At 40.9% G+C, this 7,063-nt stretch overlaps 1 long non-coding RNA gene across 1 annotated transcript; it reads right to left on the bottom strand.

The window, feature by feature from the left end:
* LOC104706785 lies at positions 975-1,730 on the bottom strand. The gene is made up of 3 exons (XR_754476.2): positions 1,503-1,730; positions 1,275-1,346; positions 975-1,190 (listed from the first exon to the last, which is right to left on the bottom strand). It is a non-coding gene; the product is annotated as an uncharacterized LOC104706785 (long non-coding RNA).

The raw sequence follows: 7,063 nt of genomic DNA, 5'->3' as shown, positions 1-7,063 counted from the left end.
TTTTTTTTTTTTTTTTTTGATAATTTTTTGTTTGTCTTTTAAAGAGTCTTCACTCTTCACTAATGGAAAAAGGAAGCAGATTAGGCACGGACTTCGCAGCAGGATAGGGAAAGCATTAATTTGGACGGCAATATATTGTTGGCGGCTGCAAGAAAGATTAGTGCAGTGATCACCACCAAAGATCAAACCGACTAGCCAGAACAGCCGTCTCCGATAAGCTAGCTGAAGATTGACAGCAAGCCCGACTATGCAGAAATATCTCTACCACAGAAAAAGGCAAACCAAATCTCAGCTCAACTCGTGAACCCACTCGGAGAAATCAACATTCCGATTTCCGAACAAAACAAATTAAGGATGGTGAGAATATAGTGTCACGTAAGATGTTATAATGATTTTTACGTGTGGAATATTTAATCAAGTAAAGACAGCAAACTTACATATGGTCCAACCAATTTTGTTTTAGTTTTGGCTTTCTTTGTTTCTCCATCCCGTTAAAATTATAGAATTTTTATAATTTATTGGTTATTTTATTACATCAGACATCCGTACATTTCTAGGTTTTCGAGAGGTTGGGGATTTTAATCAAACCCTTATAGCTAGCTAATATAAATTGAGATGATGTATGGAGCTAGTCGACGATCTTTAACCATAAACAGATACAAATATACGTAAACCCATGAATGTTTTCAAAAGGAAATTTGGCTAAAAATGCCATTTTTCCCAAAAAAGTTGTCAAGAATGTCATTTTCTATTTTGTTTTTTCTAAAATGCCATTTTTTACTTTTTTGACATAAGATAAAAAGACAAAATTACCTTAAAAATGTTAATTAAAATAATCTGACATATAATAAATTATTTTGAAATTGTTAATTAATATTTTTGGATAAACAACATTTTTATGTCCACATTGTTTGCTTTTTATTGTGGACAAATTTGTTTATGAAAAATTAGTCCACTATTATAATAGACAACAATATACATGTATTTTTGTCCACAGCCACATTGTGATATATGTCCACTAATAATGCAAATTCCAACCGAGATAGACCAAACATGAAAGGACTAGAACTTTAAAAATTGTCTATCAAAACAAAAAAAACAAAGAGAAACGTAAGCAGATTAGACCAGTAAATGCAACACTTGTGTACTCCTGGAATCCATCACTTATATGCACCAACTGGTTAGAAAATCTACAAGATGGACAACATAGTTAGTTAACAAGTTAGAGGATGGACAATATTTCTATCCTCTAGATCTGGTCCATCAATTAGTACCATGTCTTCGGTGTTGTGCTATGAGCGTCCAATCTTTGAGTCCTTCTTGAGTCCATTATGTCCACCGACTGGCTGGGATATATGAGAAATGGACAACAAATGAGAGTTGGTCTATTGTTGATAAAGGGATAATGGACAAGCTAAGTGAAGGACAAATTATGTTACTCTAGATCTGGTCCATCAGTTAAAATCTAATTTGACCTCAATGATAACATATGAATCTCATACCCAGCTTTGACGGAAGCATCTCCATCAACGACGAAACCATCTTTTGCTATAGATCAAGGGATTTCTCATACACGACTAATGAAACTAGATCACATGCAGGAATTTGTTGGAGTAGGTTATGGAAAAAAACTATTTAGAGTAGGTTGTCTCTCCATTAGATGATGTTTGATGAAGAGATTCACCAAAAAAATATTGGAATATGAAAGGAGGAGGAGTTGGAGAGAGAGAGAAGAGGTTGAAGAAAGAGAAAAATCGTGAAAAATATTTGTTTTGGAGATAAAGATTGGATAAGCTTTATTTTAGAAAAAAATATATTTAATATTGTTGTTTAAATTTTACAGGGTAGTATAGTCATTTTAACTTGTCTCTATGGCACCCGAGAAAAAGTATACTCAAAAATGACATTTGTCAAAAGAATGTCATGAACAGTGTGCATAATATTCTTAATAAATTTCTCTTTTCAAAATGGTTTTTTTTTTAGATATTTGGTGTAGACTTTATTTTCATAAAAAACTTAAATGGTAGTTTGTAATTTCTTTTTTGGTTTTATGTTGATGGATTATATTTTTCTTTGCAATAAAAAGAAAAATTGTAATCTAATAATTTTGATCAGGAAAACACTAGATTTCCAATGTCTTGGAGAAACTTATCTTTTAAAAAAATCATGAATCACAAAATAGATTGTTGCAATAAACTATAAAGCCGAAAATACTCCAAAAACCTCAATCATTTCAAAGCCTAACCTTAACGATGCAACACAGTGAAAAGTTGAAGCTGGTTATTATCTTTCTTAGAGGTACATAGTGCAATTTTAACACCAGTAAAACAAGACTCTTGCCTCGGTGGCTTGAAGCTAAGGTTTGGGACATGAAAACTATCCCAAAGGCAAAAAAAAAAAAAAAAAAGAACATTATGGAATCTAGCTATCTAGGAAAGATTACAAGCAATTAATGATTTAAACCCAGTTCTAAAGTTAGTCATGCATTCCTTAATTTAAATTAAACAAATTTCCTAAACATCAAACTTGTTTTGATATTAATATTATTTTCAAATACTAGAGATTTTAGCACAATTTTACAAGATCAATTCAGTTGGAGACTGTAGTGAATAAAAGTGTGTCTCGAAGGGATGTTAGTGTTACAAAGAATTTCACGTGTGTCTTAAAAACTGATCAATTATGTTTAACTAATTTATAATGGTGAGTCTCGAAGGGATATTAGAATGAATTTCACATTGCAAGGGATCGATATTACGATCAATTTGACAGCAAAACATTTTCATAAAAAAAAACAAAACAAAAGGTACGTACAAGATTTGAAGTCCTGCGATTAAACCATTATACATATGGTCCAACCATCTTAACTTCGGTTTTGTTTTTTTTTTTCTGATAATATTCCACATGTGAAATTTATTGATATAACAACTTCTTTCGACGTCTTCACATCGCCACATACAATTCTTCTAGGTTATGGACGATAGGCGTTGGTGAGTAACTTAGCAAGTAGGTTAAAAATGTACAAAATGTATATAGTAAAAAGTAAGAAAAAAAAGAATGTCAATGTAACATCCGCGAACCAATTTTTGGAGTTCTAGGATAAGTTGCAACGACCGCACTCGGATTCCCAATCCTCACATAGGATCTACGGGAAACGATCTCACCGGAACCCCATAATTCCGGCGAGACAACCGGCGTAGAAATCACTTCTTACAAAAACTTCCATAAATACACCAAACACCACCTCATCTAGTTACTGAGTCGCACAACCAACCACTCCTAGCGACCGAATAACAAGAGAGGTGGGCTGGAATATTTGATTCTGTCCAGCCACGGACAACACTTTTCCACAATTATTCCAACTCACTATCAACTCCTCTGGTGCCGAACGGCACCTCCACCTGATGTCGAACGTCACCCATCGCACTACTTGCAAACAAACACACACACCGACGCTCAGGAAATCACTTCCGTCAATCTCTTCTCATCCAAACCTAACTCCAGCTGTCCTCCTAGGACCCAAACACTCAACAACATGATGGTGTTGACCGATACCACCTTGGTGTCGCTCGACACCCCAACTTTACCGCAAAACCGTCTATACCAGACCACAATACAAACACTTGATTAAAACACAAACCAACCGTTCATTTCACAAACCCACCGTTCATTATAGCACCACGAAGCTACCTACCAAAATTCAGCCAAATCGAACTTCGTTTCATGCTCCAAACACTCTCCCTTCTCTCTTTTTCTCTCTCAAAGCGGCGACAAAAAGCTGCCCCGTACATGCTCCTCTCCCCCACCTGAGTCCAGCATAACGGTGTACGACAAAGCCTCCCATACAAAGCCTGATAAGGAGTCATGCCAATACTCGCCTGGTAACTGTTGTTATAAGCAAACTCTACCAAGCTCAAATGATCTGCCCAATGGCCACCCCAGTCCAGCACACACATCCTCAGCAAATCCTCCAACGTCTGGATCGTCCTCTCTGACTGTTCATCGGTCTGGGGATGATAAGCTCTACTCATATGCACATTAGTGCCCATGTCTGCCTGAAATACCCTCCAGAACACCGAAGTGAACTTGGAATCCCTATCAGACACAATGCTCGCTGGCATCCCATGCAACCTGACTATCTCTTTCACATACTTCTTGGCCAAGACCACTGCTCCATCAGTCTTTTTAATGGCCAGAAAATGTGCCGACTTAGTCCACAATGACCTAAATAGCATCAAACGTCCTGGACACTGGCAACCCAACCACGAAGTCCATAGTAATCATATCCCACTTCCACTCTGGAATGGGAAGACTCTTCAGCAAACCACTTGGTACCTGATGCTCAGCCTTCACTAGCTGACACACATCGCACCTCGTAACCTAACTAGCCACATCCTTCTTCATCCCGACCCAGCGATAGTACCTCTTGAGATCTCGGTACATCTTAGTCGCTCCTGGATGAATAGAGAAAATGCTAGCATGAGCCTCTCTCAGAATCTCCTGCCTCAACTCCTCATCCTTGGGCACACAAATCCGCCCATGCACCAGAATAGTACCATTAGCCGAAACCTGATACTCAGAATCAACATCCTTTGAGGCATTCACCAGCCCCAAATCTTTCTCCTGTGCCAACCGCACTCTGCTCAACAGATCTGCTCTATCAGCTGCAACCAAACCCAACGGCTCCTGAGAAACCGCTCATAAGCTCAACGCACTGATATCCCCTAATAGAGACTCCATATCCTGCTCCTGAGCCGAAGTCGCTCGCTTCCAACTCAAGGCATCTGCAACCAAGTTAGCCTTACCAGNTTCTTCATCCCGACCCAGCGATAGTACCTCTTGAGATCTCGGTACATCTTAGTCGCTCCTGGATGAATAGAGAAAATGCTAGCATGAGCCTCTCTCAGAATCTCCTGCCTCAACTCCTCATCCTTGGGCACACAAATCCGCCCATGCACCAGAATAGTACCATTAGCCGAAACCTGATACTCAGAATCAACATCCTTTGAGGCATTCACCAGCCCCAAATCTTTCTCCTGTGCCAACCGCACTCTGCTCAACAGATCTGCTCTATCAGCTGCAACCAAACCCAACGGCTCCAGAGAAACCGCTCATAAGCTCAACGCACTGATATCCCCTAATAGAGACTCCATATCCTGCTCCTGAGCCGAAGTCGCTCGCTTCCAACTCAAGGCATCTGCAACCAAGTTAGCCTTACCAGGATGATAGGCTATCTCCAGATCATAATCCGCCACCAGCTCCATCCACCGCCTCTACCTCAAATTTAGCTCGGGTTGAGTGAATATATACTTCAGGATTTTATGATCTGTAAATACCTGTACCTTTGCACCATAAAGATAAGATCTCCAAATCTTCAGGACAAAACTACAGCACCCATCTCTAAGTCATGAGTAGGATAGTTGTCCTCATGCCTCTGCAACTGCCGCGAAGCATAGGTAATCACCTTCCCATGCTGCATTAACACACACCCCAAACCAACTATGGATGCATCTGTATACACCACATAGGGTTCCCCCTGCTCAGGCAAAATCAACACTGGAGCAGTAGTCAACATCTCCTTCAGGGTTGCAAAGCCCTCCTCACACTCCTGTGACCAAACAAAAGGAACATCCTTCCCCGTCAACTTAGTCATAGGACGTGCTCTGCTCGCAAACCCCTGCACAAATCTCCTGTAATACCCTGCCAACCCGAGAAAACTCCTGATCTCCGTGGCATTCTGCGGTCTAGGCTAATCCCTGATAGCCTGAATCTTCTCCAGATCTACAGAAACCCCATCTGTAGACACAATGTGACCCAGAAACCCATCTCACGCTGCCAGAAACTACACTTGCTCAGCTTAGAAAACAACTTCTGCTCCCGCAGCTTCTCCAGAACTGCCCTCAAATGCACTACATGATCCTCAGGACTCTTAGAATAAACCAGGATGTCTTCGATGAAAATGATGACAGACACGTCCAGAAAATCCTGAAACACGCTGTTCATTAATCTCATAAACGCAGTTGGTGCGTTAATCAACCCAAACGGCATCATCACAAACTCATAATGCCAATACCTCGTCCTGAAAGCAGTCTTCCTCACATCCGCCTCATCTATCGGGATCTGATGATAACCCGACGCCAAATCTATCTTAGAGAACCAAGTAGCACCCCTCAACTGATCCAACAATTCATCGATCCTCGGCAGAGGGTACTTGTTCTTCACAGTGATCCGGTTGAGACCCCTGTAATCAATACACAAGCGAAAACTCCCATCCTTCTTCTTAACGAATAACACCGGCGCTCCCCATGATGATACACTAGGACAGATGAATCCCTTGCTCAACAAATCCTCTAGCTGCTTCTTCAGCTCTGCCATCTCTGTTGGAGTCATCCTGTAAGGAGCCTTGGATAATAGTGTCGTCCCTGGTTCCAGTTCAATCGTAAAAGGTCCGACTGAGAAGGTGGTAATCCCTGCAATGACTGGAACACGTCCTCAAACTCCTCTACAACCTAAATACCGCTAACCATAGACTTTCCCACTGACTCTGGATTAGATATAGTAACCAAATAAGCTTCACAGCCCTTCTCGATCATCTTCCCAGCCTGAATGGCCGAGATCACGAGACTCCCCGAAGTCGGTCTAATCCCCTGATAAACCAACTTCCCTCCTGAGCGCTCAAACTCCACTCTACCCCGATGACAATCCAGATGAACCATATGCCGATGCAACCAATCCATCCCCAAGATAACGTCATACAGCTCCATTGGGCTGATAAGCAAATCCGCAGGCCACGACTCCCCTGTGATCTGAAAATCAATTTCTTTGGCTCGTCCAATAACCCTCAGGAACTTACCTCCCGCAACTCTAGCAACTCCTGTACGCTCCCCGGAATCCCCTCTGATCCCCGCGATCTCTGCACACTCCAGAGTAATGAAGCTATGCGAAGCTCCAGAATCAAACATAACATGGGACTTAAACCCTCCCACCAACAAGGTCCCTACACAAACCTCATGTGTTGAGAACCTAACACTTTTACACAGGACAACAAAAATTCTGAACTTACTAA

Source organism: Camelina sativa, chromosome 8 (genome assembly GCF_000633955.1).
Source record: "Camelina sativa cultivar DH55 chromosome 8, Cs, whole genome shotgun sequence".
NCBI classification, from domain to species: domain Eukaryota; kingdom Viridiplantae; phylum Streptophyta; class Magnoliopsida; order Brassicales; family Brassicaceae; genus Camelina; species Camelina sativa.
The sequence above is the reverse complement of the archived record's forward strand: the minus strand, read 5'-3'. Positions and strand labels throughout refer to the sequence as shown.